The 22,265-nt window shown below is 34.6% G+C and overlaps 1 long non-coding RNA gene across 22 annotated transcripts in view; it reads right to left on the bottom strand.

The window, feature by feature from the left end:
• The window catches only part of LOC122183951, a 479,215-nt gene that overhangs the window by 179,556 nt on the left and 277,394 nt on the right, over positions 1–22,265 (bottom strand). For all 22 annotated transcript variants that reach the window (XR_006180447.1, XR_006180444.1, XR_006180448.1 and 19 more), the window contains exon 4: positions 1,256–1,320. This is a non-coding gene — a long non-coding RNA (uncharacterized LOC122183951). The remainder of the gene's footprint in view (positions 1–1,255; positions 1,321–22,265) is intronic.

Consider the following 22,265-nt stretch of genomic DNA (forward strand, 5'->3'; position numbering starts at 1 on the left):
AGAAAGTATGTCCCAGCAATATTTGCTAAGCAAAGTAATAGAAAATGCAAAACAGAAATCTTTCATTTCATACCAGAATTACTGACCCTACAAAGTGGAAAATAAAACCAACAAACAGAATTTGAAACCTGTGCTCTTTATCATCAGGGCATGCTCAGTAGATGGAAAAAAGTATTGCACAGATATTTTAAAATGTATCCTCATCGTGAGACAAAGAATTCTGATCACTGATAAATTTAAATGATTCAAGAGAAAAGTAAAATAAAATAATATGTAATACAAAGTTTAACAGTAAAAACATATTAAGTTTTGTTGTTGCTTTTTTTAACTGGCCTTTATTACTACAGTTGCAAGACTGAATATGAACTACAGTATAATTTCAAACATTTAATGAAGTATCAAGCTTTGATAACTTTGTTCCCAATATATCTATGCCACTGAATCTAGAAGAGAAAATTAATCAGTGTGGTAGCCCCTATTTTACTACAGCTGGTAGGCTGAGAAATCCATCTGCACAGCAAGCCAGCATCACAGAAAATTAATGTGCCATACCTTAAAGTGAGAGACCACAATATGTTTATGTATGGCTGTGTTTCTAGTAAAACCACAAAAAGATCTAGTCGTTATTTTCATATTTTGCAGGCACTGACAGGAAAATAGTCAGACATACATTTGAAATAAGATTATAAAAGAGCAACAAGCAAAATACATTACCTATAAATTAGCTTTTTCTCTTTACAGCACAGAAAGTCCTGGAGCTACATATGAACTCTAATCATTCACAATGTTTTATGGGTTACTACAGGAAGGTCCATACTTCCTTAACCATCTCTTACGTATGACTTCTACAGCATTTGGATTTAGACTGGAGATAGAACTCAAGGCATTGGAGTTTAGGGATTTGCAGTCCCATTCTTTTTGCAACTAATCCCCACATACCTTTAATGTATATAAAGAATTCATTTCCTGAAATCTAGTCTGCAATTCACACACAAAACAATGAACGTAAGATTAGATTTGTGGAACTGAAAATAAATATCACTTTCAAGTAGTAGTGGAAATAACTTTTTCCCTGTTCATTGCAGAGGAATTGGTCTAGATGATCTTCAAGGTCCCTTCTAACTCAAATGATTCCATTATTCTATATTACGCATTTCAAAAATCCAATTTTTTAAAATACATACTGCATGTCCTTATCATAGATAAATATTATAAAGTAAAATCAAACAAAAAACTTGAATAAATTTCTACTCACATTTTGTTACTGGTCTCCTTCCAGTCTGGCTTGCCATATACATCCCATCTCTTTCTCTTCTGTTCCTAAATAGAATATAGGGGGGAAAAAAAAAAAAAAAAAAAAAAACAAAAAAAAAAAAACAGTTAATCACTAAGTGCCAAGCAGCAGAAATTACACAACATTAAGCTGCTATAAACCAAGTTATCAACTATGGGCATTTCTGCAACACTGAAGCCATAAGAAATTCCATGTTTGAACAAATCATTATAGCTATAATTAGTTATACCTGTTCTTAAATTTTCCAAAATTTTCAGATTGGAAAAAAAGGACATTTTTCATTATATTCTTTTCTGTCACAGGAAGAAGTTTCACACACATTAGAAAATCTTTGGATGCCAATAAATCAACAATTATAACTCAGACTATCACTGAATGTAATAGCCAAAAACTACAGCAATAAAATTAAACAAGAAAAAAAACGAAAAAGTAACACTGACAGGAAAATAAAAGAGAGAGAGAGAAAGAGAGAAAGAATGAGAGAAAGAAAGAGAGAGAGAGAAAGAAAAAGAAAATCGCTTATTCAAGAGACTGAAAATCCATTTTCAAGGAACACACCTTGAAACTTTGAATTCTACAAAACACAAGGAATTATTTCAATATCAAATTCTTGTAGCATTATCTACACAACTACATATAAGTCATATTTTCAAAGACTGTACAGTACAAAGAAGTTCAAAGTTGTCCAATCGCACATGCATTGCACATGTTGGAAATGTCTCAGCACTGACTCCCACAGAGGTTTTTTTCGTTTTTGCTTCCTCTCAGCCACTTTAAAGGGAAAATATTATCTGTTTAAACATCAGGTAATCACACAACTATATGATACTTAATAACAGCTTCCCTAATGTTTAGTTACTTACTGAAGATAACTAATGATAATACCACTTATATCCTAATGGCATAAAGATAGCACAAACATGAAAAAATCTTTCTATACATGAAAGCCAATATTTAGAACCAGAAAGAAAACATCATACAGAAAATTGTTTTCTTCTGCACGAGATAATCACTTCTAGATGCTGATGAAAGCTCCTTATGATTTAGAAATTATTTTTGTTATTTTAAGTACTAATCACAGAATTAGTTAAATTGCCAATACACATTACTTTCTGAAGTCACCAGCATAGGATTTAGCCCAAAAATTCTCCTTAACATGAGCTGTAAGAGTTTTCTACTCCTTGTACTAACATACACCTGTTACCCATTCACTAGCTCCATACTACATTACTTGTTTAGTTTTGTTATCATTTAACATCAAAATATGAAACATCCTTAATATCTATTCAGCACTTTTCCAAATTCTTCTATCAACCTCTTTTTTTTTTCTCGAAAAAATAGCCTCTATTTAACCTTTTATTTCACCACAAGAATTCTTTAGACTTTTTGTGGGAGATAAGAGCTCTACATCTCCTTTGCATTAATCAAAACACAGTTTTAGGATCTGTGTTGACATCTAAAAAAACAGCCTGAAATTAAAGAATAGGAGCTTCTAGGATCTGACTATTGTGCTGTGATGTTCCACATGTTTTATAAGTTGATCACTCAATCACCACATCTGGAGAGAATAATACAGAACACAAAGTTCAATTTAAAGTTCTACCTTTTTTTTCCTCATGCTAAGTAGGATACAAATACAAAGAAAAGCTACAAATAACTCTTTTCTCTTTAATTAGTTATAAAAATGAGCTGCCTTACTGCCACAGTGCATCAGTAATGAACTTTCTTAAAGTGGTGTTCCATGCAAACAGAAGTTTATATAGTAAAAGCAATAGTATCCAGTTCTGTTTCAGAACTCCTTGTTTGTATGTTGTTCTCCTTTTTTTTTTTTTTTTTTTTTTTTTTTTTTTTAAAGTAGAAATGGCAGGGGTAAAAAGGTATAAAATAGCATAGTCAGGAAGCACAGTATGTAACTACACTTAGAATTGCTGTTTTCACTGGAGTGCCTTCATTACAGTCTGCCATAGATATTCATAGCTGCTCATATTGCAGATGGTATCCTGGGATAATATTAGTGAATTTTTTATATGAATTGGTTTTAGGCTGAACGTTACTTGAACCTAATCTTCTATCACTAAGTGTCAAACACTGGACAATGTCATTAGTGCAATTAATTAAGCAGCTAATGGATTGTGCAGAGGATATTGAATTATGACGCTTTGGAACTGCACAGTATTAAATGTCATAACCAGGTCAGTACGAAATACTTGTATCCATCATTAAAAAACTATTCAGTACAACAGAGAGAGGACTGACTAAATCATCCAGTGGAGATCCAGCTATTAGTTTTCTATTTCTGCCTGGTGTTGAACTATAAACAAACTTTACTTCTTGATTTCCTCTCTGAATATGAATTCTACGTGAGCACTTAAAAGCAGATGTGGTACAACGGTCCTGCTGAACAACTGGCTGCACTTTAACACTTCTTTTTTTTTTTTTTTTTTTTTTTTTTTTTTTTTTATAAACCAAGAAAGCGCTGCTATACAGGACTGGGAAATACGATGTTACAGGTTAGACATGTGTGTATCAAAATTACTTGAGGACAGGAAACTATTGCTGAACTACATGAAAAAAAAATGTGATCCTTGAAATGTTTATGCAATGCCGTATCCAGAAATCATCACAAACAATAATTCAGAAACCCCTGAACTGTTAAACATCTTGATAAAAGAGGATAAATAGAGGTTATAGAGCAGAAATGTTGGTTGCAATCAGCAAGGTAGAAGTTTCTGAATAGAAATGTTTCTACATAGCAAATTAACAATGACATTTTAACTTTTTGCAGTTCGTGCTGCGGTGGGAAATTGAATTCTGCCATGTCTGTTCCATTCTGAGACTGCAGTGGATCAAGCCCTCCAGTATAAGCTTCTTCCTCCCCAAAATATTTCTTTCAAGTGTATGTTCAAGTACGCACACTGGAAAGTTATCTCAACATTTGATATCTAGATCTCCATTCTTCACCATAAACATTCATGTTGAAGTGATTTAAGGTATATTTTGAGATTGTTGAAAATGTTTCGTTTCATTTTAGGATTTGCAAAAAAAAAAAAAAAAAAAGATAAAAAAAATGAAGTCACACCTAACAGACAAACAATTTGATTTTTATGTAGTTCAATTATTTGTTTCAAGACAAGTTGGGTACCTACGGGTACACTGACAGCATTGCATTCTTAGTTCTGCTGACACTACAGTTGAAAGAGTTACATGATTAATACATGAAGTGTTTGGCTAACTGGAAAGGACACAGGAATGAGCTGAATTCAGACAATTCCAAACTGATTCTTAATTATTTTCTTTCATAAACTGTTTTGCATTTCAATTAGATAGCCTTGTAACCTGCAGAGTTACAACATTCAGTATTTCACTTTGAGGAACACATGCAATCTCCCAGTTAGCATGCCACATGGTTTCTGATTCTGTTTATGCAGCAGTCACTTCTAAATTTACTAGCCATGAAATCTGATCCCCACTTAAGAAGACCTGTAAGTCCTGCAGTCAAAGGTAGCAGATACTGCGACCATCATACTAGGTGCAGACTCCAACATGTGTGAAGACATAGGAATATTCCTCACTTTATACTTCTTTTTCTACACTACTGTCTGGTAAGGACCTTTTTTTTTTTTTTATTCTTCCTGTTATATTTCAGTAATACTCAAGATTGAAAGAGATTTCCATAACACACTGAGGCTAGGCTTACCGTCCTGCAAGCAAACTGAAATCCTAGAAAGCAGCACATTTATCAATCTCTTCTGCATTTAATAGGTTTATTAGCATACTACGCACATAAGGCACACATGTTAGAATCAAGACTGCTAGGAAATTCCTAATTAAAATACGATGTCATGAGCACTGTGGCTGCTATGGCAACTCAGGCTAAATAAAAACGTGATACTACATCAGCAGAACACAGCAGGGCAGATGAACAAGCATGATGCTGCACTATAATATGCCAAAATACTGCCTGAGCTGTTCACTGCACATTGGCTTCTCTTCAGTTCAAAGAAATGTGAATCCCCTCCATATCTCATATGACTAAAAATAACATTACAGAAATGGTTATGCCACGTATAATACAGATTACTTTTTTTTTCCCCAAGTTCTCCTCTATGGCCAGTTGCTCTTCAGCTCTGAAGAATTCTATGGGCTGTCTTAAAATGCATGCAAATATAAGGAGTGCAAATTATACTGTTACCACCAAAATGCAGAACACCATATGCATGAGAAAACTGCCAGCTCCCAGCTTTTTTTTTAAGCAACTGTTCATACAAGATAACGTATTAACCATTAAAGTAGCATCACGCAGTCAAAACTGGCACACAATTAATTGATTTATCACCAATAACAATGCTTACTGGTGATCACAAATTGTAAGCCTCTCAGTTTGAGTTTGCAGTTCGTTTATCAAGGTTATCAGCCTTCCGCTGGTGCAAGGCAGATGCAATTAAAGACAACAACAAGAATCAGGAAAGTGAAAAATCAAACACAGACATTACTGGACATGTTAAATATTAAAAAAAAAAAATCCTCTCTTGGTTCAATGTCATGCATAAACTTTACTGTGGAGCAAGATTTTATTTGCCTCAACTCCTTTCTTTGAAGATGTATCATATGGGGAGAGAAGCTATTGCTGTTGGGTTTTTTTTTTGGCAGAATTTGTTTTTGGAGTTCTGCTTGCTTGGTTTGCTTCTTTTTTTTTTTTTCCTCTGTCAAAAAAAAAAAAAAAAGAGCAAGTTTTACAGACCAAGGAAATACCACACTGTGAGAGCAGAAACACAAGATGAACAGAAGGAGCCCTTATGTCAAGAGTACACACTGTTTTAAAAAGTCCTTTGTCTTTCTTGTCAAAGTGTAGAGAAAATACGGAGATTCCCCCCAGTTCTTTCTATGGCTCTTCATAATAGAAAATTTAGTTTTGCAATGCTTCCTTTTTCCTACTAGTAAAAACAGAAACTCAAACCAAATCACTTTTCAGTGAAACAGCTTATCTGCATTAGCAGCTGGGAGTGTAAGCTGGATACCAGATCACCAACAAAACATCAAAATGACAATCCAAAATTTGTGCTAATTTGCAATCAGATGGAGTTTTTGTTCACCCAAACCTTTTCAGAATAGAAAATTAGAAGTGAAAAATTAACATTAATGACCCCTGTACTGGTTATTCAATGTAATATTTGATTAGACATTTACATCACATGAATATCAAGCAAATCTCTAAGCATTTGCTGTGAGCTTCAAATTGATCTATTATGGAACAAGTAAAACTGCAAAGATTTTCAGAGAAAAATGCAAATGCACTAGAAATTAGAAAGAAAGAATCGGTTTCATCTATTTTAAGGGAAAATGGAAATGTTCATTAAGTTGCAGAAGAGCCACTATTTTGAAAAATGCATAATCAGTTTTGTAGATGTCATAATTTAAACTTTTATTCAAGCTTACAAAGAGAGGCAGAATGCAGAACTTAGTTAAATGCAGCTATTTTCACATGTCAGGAAAAAGATGCTTTACTGACATTTGTCATCTGTGTGCTCTAATCAGGTGAGCTCAGAATTACCAGGTTGGGGTTATTCACCTCCTGTCAAATACAATCAAATACCATAGGAAATATCATGCAGAGCATTTCTCCTTTTTCTTCTTTTCTTTTTGACAACACAAGGTCGACTGACATTTGCCCTTCAAATGAACTGATTCAGCTGTCACCAGAAGGAACCAGAACGAAGGCCTATGCAGGCAGGGGTGATGCTTTTGTGTCCTTTTCAGAACTAACCAGTTATCATGTGAATAGCATATCAAATACATAATAAACCTTAACACTTGAGACCTACAGAGCAAATACTACATTTGCGTTACTATAAAAACTGATTAATACAGTATTTTCCAAAGCACGATCAAAACATAGTTCTTGACTAACAGTATGACTTAGAAAAAAAAAGAGATTCTTCTAAATGTCAGTACATGCATTTTTAGATACTTTTTAGTACTATTAAACGAAGTTATTATGACAAATTAGATTTTACTGCAATTCCATTCATATCCAGTGGTATCTTCTATTTGATTCAGCCCTTGTCAGTCAAACCATATTTAAAATCAAATTTAATTTAAAAGCAAATGACTGTTCTCTCAGTATTTCTGATTTGGAGTATGTACATACTGTGTTCTGAGAACTCATTCACATGAAAATGTCACATTAGCACAAATTATGTTCTAAATGAGAAGCAGTTTCCTCTTTTCTCTGACAAGAAAGACAAGCACAACACAGCAAATTTTATTATTTTCCTAGAATCTCCAAGAAAGGTTGGTTGGGAAGATGGATTCTTCTGTCTTCAGCAGACATATTTCTTGAGAAATAGACAACTACTACAGGAAAAGAAGGGGCAGACACACAGACCAATAAATGTCCTATAGCACTTTCTGTTAGTCAGTTATGAAGTGTTTGGGGAACCTTCTTGCTCTGCGCAGCTCATTAATTGAAACTGATGAATAAATTATTCTTCTGTGCTTGTAAATAGAGGACAAACAACTAAATGCTGGAATTCTCACACAGAGTTGTAATGGAAGGTATAGGCTTGCATCTTATGACAAGAGTGAAAATAATATCTCATGAAGGCTGAGGCTGGAAATTGGAAATGATAAGTAAGCCATTCTGACAATAGGTAGATTTTCCCTTTGGCAGGGAAGAAAAGAGAACTAGACAGTCCAAAAGTCTAGCTACTGGAAATTAGACTCATTTGTCCAACATTGATTTTGGACATCCAACATACAACTACAGAGAAATACAAACAGAAATCAATTTATGCTCTTGTTGAAATAAATGGCAGATTTGACCACAGGATGAATACACAGTAAGTAGAAAAATCAAGTATTTTGTAAAAAAGGTTCTGTTCTACCAAAGCCACTCTCAGCAGGAGTAATTTACATGGATACTAATAGTTCATTAACTGACAACTCAGGCAAATTCCAAAACATGAAACAGTATCCTCTCTGTATGAGGATTGCAGCATTTTAGTTCTCACCTGTTTAGCTGCTCACATTTTTGTTCTGAATAATCTCTCTTAACCTCTAATTCTGTAACAACTTTTTTTTTTTTTTTTTTTTTTGGTGTATTTCATTAAAAGCCAATTGTAGTGAGATATGACCCTTTTTTTCTTTGACAGAACAAAAAGTAACTTAGGAATCTGCCAATATTGGGTGAAATAATTACTTCAGACAAACTACTCAATAGGTTTCTGATTCTGAATATATTTTTAAATTCTCATTGACATAAGCGACTTCATCAATGTCACTAAAAGAATGTTGTTTGGTCTCATTAAAAAAATAAAACAGAAGAAAGCCAATATTCTTTCCATCCTTAGTTACTAGTTTTCAAAAGCCATTAACAGCTTTCCAAGTTTGTTTTTTCACACTCTTTCTGATAAACAGCTTACAAGAATTCAAGAAAAAAAAAGTACTATTCATCTAAACTTATGTTAGAATACACTTAACCATTGAATGAAGTGATTAAAAAAAAAAAAACAACCAACTAGCTTGTTGTTGATTTGTCTCTTTATCTTCTTTTCTACCTCGATATGACTCAAGTCTTTAGTTTAATAAATTTTGATTAGCACTTGTTGTTCTGGCTGGAGAATGCACTTACAATCAAGGCACATCAGCAGAGCTACTCTGGCATGGTAGAGGGCAGCAGGTGTCCTCCAATAGATACCGAATTATCTTTCAGCTTCAGGAGACAAATGGACCTTCCAAATCAATGCTTCGCTGATTTATCAGACAATCTAAAGAAAGCCTCATCATTTCCACTCTTTCTGATATGCAGATAAACAACTCTATTCAGCATTTTAAAGTAACAGGAGTTCTTCTTTAGAACTTTTATTTCGTTATTTATTAAGAGCACTTTCAGAAATATTTTCTAAAACAGAAGTGCCATTCCTCAGTGCTGCTTCTGAGACAAGAACAAGGAATCAACTTAACAATGTTACTGAAAATAATACATATGTGAAATCAAATAGAATGTACTACAAATACTAAATGAAACAGATGCATAAAATAGTATAATTTGATAAATTAAGTCTTGTTCTTACATTCTCATGAGTTATTTAACTTAATTTTGGTTTAGAAGGTGACAAAAAAAAAAAAAGGATTGCTAATGATTAGCAATTAACCTTCTCCTGTAAACGCTAAGAAATATAGTGACATAATTGCTTTCTTCAGACAGTAGAAAAATAAGCTACAAAATGGATCATACTAAGAAAATCGAACAACTGGACATGAAGAGCCTTTTGTAGTCTAATTTGCTCTGAAGAAGATTCTTAATATGAAGAACTTTTCTGATCTGTACTGCATTCTCAGAAGTGAGCCAGTAGCAACTGCGGAAAAGGTAAACTCAAATTTGTGCCATGGCTCATTAAAACCCAGTATTGCAAAAATATAAAGATTATGCTTGTTTACACTCTGGGTTGACGAGGCACTCCCATTTTTTCCTGTTGCGTTTATTTCACTTTGAAGATAATAATGGAGCATTCAATGCAACAGAAACACAGCACAAGCTGTATGACCTATAGTGAAGTGCATTAGGAATTCAACAATGGATGGGAGGAGGAAGATCTTTTTCCAGCACACTCAGGTGCAGACTGCAGTGACTTCCTTCACAATAATCAGTAAATAAGACAATGCTGAGAATGTGCAGTATTTTCCCACTAAATAGAAGACTCGTAGATCACAGTTTCCACTAGCTGCTGTCACACTTGAATTTTGCCACAGTATCTGTCTACAGATTCTCATTACTTACATGAAAACTGAAATTCTCTTCAAGAAAATAAAACCAAAACCACACAACTGCACACAGTTGCGGCATTTTTCAGCTGCTAGAAGCTTTTAAATATTTCTCCATTAACTCCAAAATCAAAACAAAATCATTCATTCAAGAATAATATCAGTTTCTTTGTAAAACGCAAGTGTCCTTCTGCCCAAACCTGGTGACTCCTGGAGAGCTCTACACATTGCTAACCCTCACTTTTGGATTACTATCAATTCTTTACCTCTTCCTGTTTCCACCAATCTTTTTTTTCCTTTGTCCAGTAACTGTACTTGCCTGCCAGTGTGCATTTTATTTTGTACTCATTTTTTCTTGCCATTTTAAAAGGGGAATCTTTATCCAGCTAAGTTAAAAACAAAAACCATGCAACTAGAAGGAGATCCGCAGGGATAAGTCACCATGAAAGCATGAGATGCCCTACATTCACTGCCAAGGCATTCTTCCTTCTCAGAAGGGGTAATTAACATAAATAAACACGTGAATGTGTGAACCAACTCAATGTTCTGCGAGAAGTCCCTGAAGACAGAAACGATCTGATGGTTACAAACTGAGACTTCAACAAATGAGAAAGATTAGATTCTCAGATTTATCCTACAAACTCTTCTGAATAGAAAGCAGCCCTATTCTCAACAGCTCAAATAGCACATAAAAAGCGGTGCTTTCTTCTTTTAGCTGCAGTGATTTAAAAATCTAGAACTTGTATGTGCCATTAAAAAGCTACCCCCATAAGCCTTTTATCTTCTTCCCATTGTATTGACCTGTTTTAAGTGGAATTTTAGTCTTAGGATATCAATACGCAGAAGCACCATGTACTGAAAAGAAAAAGAAAATGGAACTTTTCTGAGGTACGTCTGAAAAATAAATTATTTGTTATGAAATTATTATTTTTTGTCGTAAATGACCTAAAATATATTCAAAGAAAAATGCACACAACCTGAAATGAACTGACATTAACTATCTCTAGAGTTCTCTAACTTCTGAAAAAAAAAACAAATTCTTAGTGCAGAAATGAAGTCTCAAGGAGCAAATGATTAGTGTTCAGAAGAATACAGATCAGAATTCAGATGTTGTAAAATACACCTTTTGATAATTCTAGTATTGCTATTTCTTCCCATCAACTACCAATTCTTCCCTCCAATAAAAACATTTAAAGGCCTGCAACCCCAAAATAGCCTTCATATAATACTGAACAGAAGGGCTCTTTACATTTTTGTAGAAATAACTCCTGCAGTAAGCATCTCTACCCCCCTCTTGTCTTACACAGTAAAACCTTTACTACTATATGGAGATTTTTTACATACAGTAAAAAAACCTGTTGATTACTTCTGGACAGGTATGTAGCTATTTCTAATTATGTGGTTTTTACTTTCCTGTCCTAGAGACAAGGAAAGTAATTGAATAAATAATTTTACTTAAGACATTACAAGTTTGAACAATTCTGAAAATCAGATATGAGGAGCACAAGTTATTTCTCATTATAAACACATTCCTATTAGCTCAAGTGAAATTGCTTTGCATGCTTGTTCTCTAAAGGCAATCCCAGGGCTCTGTCCAAGCATATCCAGCTCCATTATTTGATTTCTACTGGGTTGTCTTCAGAGCTGTCATTAACATATCAAAGCCACTTGAAGAAAATTAGTTATGCAAATTGTTTCAAAAATAAACTAATAACACAGTTACATCCAATGTTACAGGACAAAAAGTTACATTATCTCCCATTTTGGCCCTTCATCTTCGCATAGTCATTTTCTCTCTCCACTAAATAGTTTTTACAGTTAATAAATTGCTCAGGTTTCTCTGCAAGATTTAATTACCTGCAGCAAATAGGATGCTCTACGTGCTGTTCTGTTCTCTATGTGTACAATATTAATTTTTTATTTTCCTTAATCCTGCTATTCATAGTAGACACATTTCTACCTCTTTTGCATTTAGAAAAGGAGATTCCCATCTCAGCATTATAAATATTTACCCTGAAATGGAACTTAGCTATTCACTATGCCATCCCACACTGAATTGGCCTGTATTTCCACGTGACAGTCTGCTAACCATTATTTGCTCTATTATGTACTATAACCACTTCAAGAAAAGTCACTGAATGATGCAAAAAAAGTGTTTTGAGAAAACAAATCTGATCTTTTATTAAAAATCCAATTGTGCCTCATTTCTTTACTCTAAAATTCAGCAGAGAAATGAGACTGCACATGGGGCTTTTCACATAGTTCCCTTCACTGTGGAATCGACTTTCCTAATATCACAGATATGCATCTAAAGCAATTTAATTAGTAAATTAACATAATACTTTCTTCTTTCCTCCTCACCTTGTATACTATTACAGTTAGAGAAATGGGCAACTGTGATTAAAACTGAACACATTATATAACTCTTGTTTGTAGCAGGGCCTCTCACACCATTAAGGTAAAAAGGGTCATTAGATTGTGGTCAGATTACATGGAAAACCACGTCCTTCTACATTCAAAACATTAAAAAGTGACTCCAGAATTCCAAGCACTTTTACTTCTGCTTCAGATTAAATCTCCGCTGAATGTTCTGTAAGATGTCAAAAGGCTAGAACCAGCAGATTACAGATAAACTAATATTTTCATTCTTCTGGATGGTACTGCTCCTACTCAGCTTGATCTAGTGGCTGGCAAACCTGCTTGTGGCAGGGGGTTGGACCTTCATGATCCTTGAAATCACTTCCAATCCAAGCCATTCTATGATTCATTCTGTGACTGTGTCTCTACAATCTTTATTCCTAAATATCCCTTCTTTGCATGCTTCCTTCCCTCCATAGACACAAGCTGTACAGAGATGTGAAGACTCTCCTTAACTTGACAAGGGAAAAGCTCCTGTCTATGTGCCCCTTGCCCTCTGAACCCCTCACAGTACTCTGGTTCCAAGGAAATCAGATATGCTCTAGATGTTTTACAGCATTAACTTCATAACATAGGAAGTTCATACAGCTTATATACAACATACATTGCTGATTTATGTCAACAGATGAAAATAAACATCAATACCTTAGAAGCTTGCTGGAAATTCACATGTAGCATTCCGAACCAGTTAAGAAAGCAAGCAATTAACAGCCTTGTAGTGAAGCAGAATGTCTTCTTTCAGGGCTTTTAGTTCAGCCCAATGAAAATGACCGAGTCAGTTATTATTTAGTACCTGCTGGAGCCTGGCTGCCCAGATTGTTAAGACAGCTCTAGCCAGACAACGACTGCTGTAAGCATCAGTTACAGCAACAAAGTATGCAAAAAAAAAATAATAATTAAAATCAGAAGGATGCCAGGGCTTCAGTACTAACAAAAGTACTGTTGCTGTTATTCCAGCTCACTGCTGACTTTAAGATAATTAATTTTGTTCCCACCCCTTTTTAAGATGATTGAAGTCAGGTTAGTATAAGCTCCTCTGCCTTCAGCTCCTTGTGCAGAGTAACTCCCAACCAAAAATAAATCTTGAAAATGTAATTGATCATACAGGACAATTCCAACTTTCATTTTTCAGTTAGGAGCCGAGGTGGCAGACCAGCCAATCCTGATGAATACTAAACAGCTTGCAACTAACTTAACATAATTATCATGCCAACCCTATAACATACTCAAGTACACAAGAAGTAGGAAATGCTGAATGCATTTTAAATTATACAGAGATGAGCACTGTATGGTAGGAGAAAAACATTAACTTCTTCTATTAAAAGATTCAGCCCTTCTCTAACAGTTGGTTTCCTCTGCATTTTTTATTTTAGTGATTACAGCACTTGACCAAGAGAAAAAAAGGTTTCAGACATACTCCCTTTAGAGAGAACTGTAAAATGTTCAGGTGAGTCTTCTTAAAAATCTCATTAAAAACTGCAATATATTTCTTCAGCAGATATTATCATCTTGTGAATAATTCCTATGGAAAAATACCAATAATTTTACTCTTTCACAGATAATAACTCCTTACTGTAAGTTCAGACTTGTTCTACATTTAGGAATCTAACAGAAAAAGCCTGAGTTTATCAGCTGCACAGATCACCTGACCTGCATTGAGATACATGTGATAACTTTAGGATTGCTCAGTGAAGTGGATGCTAATCATCTTGCAATGGAAGCGCCAAAATGCCTGGTTGGATAAACACAGCTAACATGCTGGTAACATCTTTGCAAGAGTAACAACAACAACAACAACAACAACAACAAAAAAAAAAGACCAAGAAATATTCCAAGAAATATTTGTTCAGAGAACATAAAAATGACATTGTTGATATTCTTTATTTTGACAAACTTAAAGCACGCCCTATTTTCCCCCCAGTTACACAATGGAGAGGTCAAACTAACAATGACAACAATGACAAATAGTCATCTAATAGGTTTCATGAAAAAAAAAAAAACAGAAATAAACACCATTCCTCAAAACAATTCATTCTCATCCAGTTAGCACTGGGAATATCTTTTGTCAAATATAGTCAGAAATAACCAGAACTAGCTGGAGCAGTTAGAAGTCATTTTTGACACAAACAAACACCTTCACCTGAACTCTTGGTTAGAGGATGTAAGGCCAAATATACCCTGAAGGAGAACATTCTTCCCCATAGAATGTTTAAAAGTATGTGTGAAATGAAGAAATTGTTACTTAGAAAAAGGAAAATTTGACAGTAGAGATGGATGCAACCTGATCTATCTGTGTGTACTCACAGCTGAAAGACAGACTTCTTTTCCTGGCACTTATGATAGGTCTATTGTGAGAACTGCGGTTTTTCAATTGGTTTTGATGAAAAGCAACAAAAAAAGTACACTGTTGACAGGATGCATGTAACACACTGAGATACAGAAATACGTTTTCCTTCTTTAGAGCAGTATGTTGCATAAAGCCTGTTGCATGAATTGCCTGCTTTCCAAAGAGAGCAGGAGAAAATGAACAAAAGGAGAATAAGATCATTGCATGTTTGAAGCATCTCCTGATTAAGCTCACTTAGGGACACTGCGTGCTTGTATGTCTTGTGCGTATGAAATCAGCTTTAAAAGAAAAAACACCATCCTTACCCATTTCCACTCACATCAAGATTACTCTCTATTGAGAGAAGTTCTATTCTATTTTACCCTGAGATAGGAGATGTTTCCTCAAGGACGGTGGAAATAAAGCTTTTATTTTATAACAGGGAAGGTTAAATCAAAGTACTCTTTTCCATATTTGACATTTACAAATAGCAGAAGTCATACAGCAATAAATTAATAATGAAATTATAAACACAATACTCTTCATTTGAATTGCAAAGATACGCTTTTATGCTTTCCTCAGAGCTCAGGTTTGTTGGTGTATAATGACCCACTAAAAACAACTTTTCAGAGACAACACAAATGGAAAGTTCATTGGCAATATATTGTCCAATAAAAGTTTCACCTTACAGCCTATGCAATTTTACAGTAATATGTATAACTCCAGTTTTACAATGCCTTTTATGCTGATACCTCAACCTACTTAACTAGAGTTAGTTAATTCATCTTTATGACCCCTGAGGGATTAAACAACTATGCCAAATTTAGAGAATTTGGACAGAGTGAGAATTTAGAGAGAGCAGAGTAAGCAATGAACTGTAAGCACTGAAGCTTCAAACCTGTGTTAGGTTGGTACTGGGAAAAAATTTCACTCACAAAACAGAAGGAAATCCATTTCATTAAACGTATTAAATCCTACTCCTGCTTATTTCAATATACATCAAAATATATTTCCTAGTAGCTAGCCCTAACAAATTGCTTTGAAAAATTTCAGAAGTAGCAGAGAACACATCAACCTCTTTAACCATAGCGGTCATTCTCCTCCCCTAGGTGAGATGTGCCCTCACACCATACTACTCTGTACACAAAACATGTGACAGACCTCCTATTTTAGCTGGACAAAAACTAAGGAGCACTGTCCAGGATTAAAGAGAAACTATTACAAAAACCCATGCTTTTTGGCAGTGTTTTTCACTTAACCAGTCCATACCCCAGCTCTCTCTAGTGTCAGACAAGTGCTTTGTGTAAGAGCTGACAGCTTCTTTTAAATGAGAATGAAAACAGAAAAAGGAATAAAACTATAATGAATAAATTAAAGTTAAATAAATGCTAAACCAAATATCGATCATCTGCCTGGCTGGAACACACTCTCCTGGCTGATACACACTGAAGTTGTAGAAATGTGCTGTCATGCACTGCACCATTTTGTTAAGCACAGCTTTCTGTTATTACAGTTTTCACCATTTTTATCATTATTATTACTATTATTCACGTGAATCTACCCCTTTCACAGCCCCTTGGAAGCTGGGAAGCCTACTCTGGAATCACACGTTAACTCAGATTTGTAGACCCTTTCTGCCATCTACATTAAACTATCTACTTCAGGGTTTTTAATCTTTTGGACTGTAAACAAAAATTACTTAAATCTTTGCATGAGAAATTGCTTGCTTTCTTTATATAAGAAAATCTGCCACTGTTCACTGAAATAAAATATATCAAGTTTTGACTGTACTGAAAACAGGTATTGATTTTTTTAGGTTTTTCTATTGTGAGAGCTCTTGTAAGCAATAGACCATTACATCATTCTGGTTTAGTAGTCAGGATCTTTTGTGGAAGATTTCCAAACTGCAGGCAGCTTTTGTAAACTGTTAGCTTTTAAAATGACTCCTATTTCTTGTATTTATTAACATCACCAGTGGCAACTTTACTCAGTGGCTGAATACAAGTATTATATTTTTGATATCCAGAAGTATGAAGAAGAAGCTGCCCCTTTGTCACCACAGAGAAGCAAGCAGAGTGGGGTTATACACCTTATCAAATATGAAGACACACAACAGTGAGGATATTTAACTACATGTTCAATAATGAAATAGTCTTTTAAACTGCACAAAGGCCATCAACCCATGGGGCCAGTGGTCATCCCTAGTTATATTGAGAAGTAGCTTTCAGATTTACTCAGATTCTTGGCCAGTGTGACATCCTCCACAACTCTGAATTCATTTATGAATATCTCCATATGTCTCTCAACCTGCATTATTTACTTTGCAGTACATTTTCGGGGATTAGCTGTAGAACTGAAATAGAGAGAACCAGAAGACCTTTGACTGACTGAATTTTCATGGAGTCAGTACAAGGTACCCTCAACTATCTGCAGCCTTACTTAATCTCTATCAATCACTGTAAGTGCTCAAATAAATACAAAACATTCTATGTTGTCCAGTAATGCTTAATATGAGGATGTAACCTGTCACAATTACAGATCAAAAATCTATGTTTATTTATATATTTGATTATCCTGAATTAGACTTTTTGCATTGTTTGTCAGTTTTGCTGTTAGGTAAGACAACAGTTAGGCAATATGAAAAGAATCTGTCCCTTCTGAAGGAGGGGATATGCTCATTATAGTACTACCAACAGAAAAAAAAAAGTGTTTGAAATTACTTCTCAAAAGCTGTTACAACTGAATACAGGTTGAGGCTGGAGAACCGGGATTAGTAATACTACTGCAGAGTACATTCTATTACTTTTTATGCCCAGCTCCAGTCTTGTTCATTTATAAGGCAAACCTATTTTTCTTCTTCTACAGCTCAAATATATTATTTTTAGCCAATACTGAGGAAAATAAACAGCTTCAAACATTACTTTCTACTCCACACACAATTAAAGTATTGTAATAGCTCTCAGAAAGTCTCACCTGAAGACTATATTTTATCTAAGCTTTTGAATGAGGCATTATAATTACTGTGGGAAAACTGAGTGCTACTTTCCTGATATTTCAGATGATAGCGCTCGGAAAATAACTGCTAGGGGCTAAGAAGTATTCCATGCAAAATCAATTCCCTATTTAATCAAAACGCTTAGCAAAAAAGCAGGAAAGCTAATCAGAGAATAATTATCTTCCAAGTAAAAACAATGTGTATTAATATTCATTTCTTATATGATAAGTTTACTTTTTACCACCCTGCTACAGCCATACAAAAGAGATGCATTTGTACTACGAACTTCAACAACCACATCTCACACCCAAAGGGTAATTCAAGTACAACGCAGAGTGCAGCACTGTCCAAACAACTCTGATGTTCCGACCACCACCTGGCCCAGTCTGGCCTTAACAGAAATTAATTCCAGGTCATCCAATTCCTCTGTCCTTCTCTTTTGACAGATTTGCAATAGCAGTTTGCAGTAATAACAGTTACAGAATTTGCAAGAAAGAATCTTTTACAGGAAAACAGATTTTTTGTTTTTCTCCCACAGTACTTACCCCGTAATAGTGGGATCTAATAGCCTCTTTAATTCAAATAACATAATGGACATCTACCTTCCTTTCTACTTTTCACTGTGGTGATCACAGGCGGAGTGTTCAGAAAAGGGAAGGAAAGAAACACAATGCTAGTACACTGTAAAAACAATTCAAACAACTAAATTTACTTAGTAAACTGAGTTACATATATCTATCTAAGTTTATTCTTAGATTTCTGCTGGTACCAGACAATATAAGTGCACGAGAACAGAATTAAACTGTTCTTTCTGGTACTTTTATAAAGAATATCTCTGCCTTCTGTTCTTTTTCTATTCCAAAGGAATCAACTTATTTCTTACTATGAGGGCAGTCAGCAACATATTTCATTAGTCAAATTGCAAAGAGAAATAATATAAGAGCATAGAACATCTTGAAAATACAAGATTTTCAGCAAGATGTATGACAGATTTCTCTCCAGGAATGTAAGTTGCTTATCATTGCCAGATTTGTTACAAAGTGGGGCTTTCACAAGCCCTCAAAGACTCTACGCTCTTTCCTAACAACAGATGGCAATATTTTCCTCTCTTTAGAAGAGATCTGTAATAACACAGGAAATGGTTTAAGACAGAATTCAGATTTTCTAGTCTCTTATTTTCTGGCTGTTCATATAACAATTACCCATAAAGTAGGCCTGATAGCTTAGATGTGATATATGAGTTCATGGAAAACAAACTGTATCCATATGGGAGATAATGTGCCTTTATCTGACTGCTTAGCAAGAACTCCTTAGCCATTTGTAATACTTGCAAACTACACAGTGCTGTTCTAACTAAGTGGCATATGTAACTACTCAGCACAACCACAGATTTTACAATTGGTTATGTAACTCAGAATTTGCTTACACAAGCATTTCATTTAAACTTTTCCCTTAAATAATTTTCATGCATGAGAAGCTCAAATGCTCTAAGACTCAAAAGCAAGTGCAAAAAGATCATGAACAGGACAGATACTTGCTTTAGGATTTGAATAAACACTCCAGTACAGAAAACAGGCTGCCAAAATGGAAAGAAATTTGAGAAATCCAAATTAAAAGAGGTTCCTGGCACTCTGAAGGTGTAAAAAGTCAAATATTATAAGTTTAGTAGTCAGGTAGTGAACAAAACTATAGAAGCAGTTCTCAGTACTTTCTAATTGTAATCAGAAATTCCTTGTTAGCCTTCTATATTTAATATAAAAGTTGACATAACACATTACTGAAGACCAATGATGAGAATGATGAGATGGACAAGGTGTTATAGAAGAGGCTGGCAGAAGTTGCGCGATCGCCCACCCAAAGAAATCCCTGCAGATGTTTAAGAAATGTTCAGATGTGATACTGAGGGAAGTTTAGTAGGGTTGTATTGGCAGTAGGTGGACAGTTGCACGGGATGATTTTCGAAGTCTTCCAACCTTGGTGATTCTATGACATTCAAGTCTGGATTTTCATCATGTTGACATAAAAGATCATATGCACCAATTAAAAATGACGTTGTCCATCATTTTTTAAGGTTTATGGAATTCTAGTTTTGTAACATTATGCATGCTGTAATAATATAGCTTAATGAATTCACTGTCCTGGACAGTATAATGACGTATTTAAATACAGTGGCTACGCTTCTGTTTTACTGATAATTAATTTGTATTGTTGATATAGAACTTTTAACAATGGAATAAATGCAGGTAAATGTAAATGTTAGAGACTATTAATCTTTTTTCTATATAGTATTTGGATGCGTAATTTCTTAATCAGGATAAAGTACCATTTGTTATAATGTGCTATGAAACAGATAAAACCTGCTGCAAATCCTCTTAGAGATACAAAAAATCCAGTTTTAACTGGGGATGAGAATAAAATACAACCATTTAAAAAGGACAGAAATGCTACTAAATTAAGTCGAACTGCACAGAGTGGAGACCAAAATGTTTTGATGTTTTCCAGGTTAAAGGGTCATTCCATGGTTTATTATATATACAGAGAAAAATATGTACTGGATAAAAAGCTTGCAGCAGTAATTCTGGATTCCTGTACTGCCTCCAGGGGTTCTTAATCCACTAAAAGCATTTCTCCATTTGAACTGCTAATCTAGCAAAATACAGAGGTGAGAAGAGAGAATGGTGTTGCATCCTCAATATGAATTATTTCTTTGCTGTGTTGAAAATATAGCCTTACTTTTTGCTGTTGTGAAGCATGAAAGTAGACGCTGTGCTTAGGTTTCACACACAAAAAAAATTCTGTTGCAATTTCCCTGATCTTAATTTTGATTAGTTTTGTTCTTGTTGTTATTAAATAAATATACATATACCATAATTAAAGGGCTTTGTTGACATTTGTCTTATTACTTCACCTTGAAATACACTTATCTAATACAAAAGTAATTCATTTGGCAGAACTTATTTCAGAGTCTGTTTTCCTATTCTATTTTAAATGTTAATTTTATACAAAGTAATATCAATTTTAGCACTGGAATTGGTATATTTAAATTAGGCATCTTTTAGATAGATAGATAGATAGAACACCAGCATTTAGCATTAGACATGTCCAGATTCTGCACCAACAGCAAACAACAGGCCTTGCTGAAAGCTCAGGGCTTGATATGACAATTCAAATATTTTAAAAGACTATTGCTTCTTTTTATGATTTAACAGCACAGTCACATAGGAAAATTTGGGTTTTTTCCTTGTTTGTTTTGATTACATTTAGCATCCCTAATAGATAGTTTTTAGTCTATAAATCTTGTTGATGTCTTGCAATTCTATAGTTAGTCCATACGAGCACAAATGCCTTCTAAAACTGACTACCTTTACATGAGTATTTCCTTCAGTAGACTTTATGAAAAAGTTACAGGCTTAAAATTTTGAAGATTATTTCATTTACCCAACAAAGTACTTCTAAAGGAAGCCCATATTTGCAATGCATGCCTCTGGTTCCTAAACTCTACTCTCACTTTAAAGACCAGTAGTGCCATTCATGTACTAAGAACATTGCAGCAACAGAACAGAAACTTGAAAGTCTGTTGACATTTTCTTGTGGCATCCAGACATATCAGTTTTGAGTGTTATTTCAACAAGTCTCATGAGAAAAACAATCAGGCTGAGGCAGTATTTCAACCGAAGGTCCTCAAAAACAATTCCAGAACTCAAAAGCAGTAACCTCAGAAATCTGATAATAAAATTCTTCACCAAGATATTAAAACCAACACTCTGGTTTTAAGATTAGACAAGCAGATTTGCTTTAAACAAAGTGGAAATGCAGTAAGAGATTAAGCAGAGAAGGAATTTTAAAGAGAAATCTGAATGGCTGTTAAGTGACAATGCTGAAGTACAAAGCTTCATTCTGCTTTCCTCAGTTGTTCCTGAAACTGCCTCAGACATTGTTGTTTGAATTGCTGGGTAACATTTAAGCTGCTAAAATGTTTTCATAGACCAGAACAATTTGCCAGCGTTTCCCTGCCACTGGAAAGTTTCTTTATGAACAAGAGATACAGTGACACATTCTCCATTAAACTGCTGCCCATTCAATTCTTCTAACGAGCTTTCTGACGTAAGAACCGTCTGCGAATAAAACATGTTCGTTGTTAATGATGGGAGGTATTCTTTAGAAAGACAACCTGTTCCTCTACATGCTGTGAGAACAGTGCATTTAGATATCTTTACTTACTTGAAAGATGATGACAAAAGAGCCAAATTAGCTAACACCAAGTTAATGTTGTCAGACCACAGTACTCAGCTGCAAATAATGTGAGTTTCATTATAAGACAAGGATGAAAATATCAGGAGTGAGATTAAGACTTTTATTCATGTATCAAAGATTTACCAGCCACTGCTAGTCAAATTTTAATTCTTTTCAAATTCCAGCTAACATTCAGTTTTACTGGTATCTGAAATATGTATTTTTATTAAAGCCGG

The sequence above is a fragment of the Lagopus leucura genome, unplaced genomic scaffold (genome assembly GCF_019238085.1).
Source record: "Lagopus leucura isolate 7727_CA_CO unplaced genomic scaffold, USGS_WTPT01 Super-Scaffold_100021, whole genome shotgun sequence".
In the NCBI taxonomy this organism is placed as follows: Eukaryota; Metazoa; Chordata; class Aves; order Galliformes; family Phasianidae; genus Lagopus; species Lagopus leucura.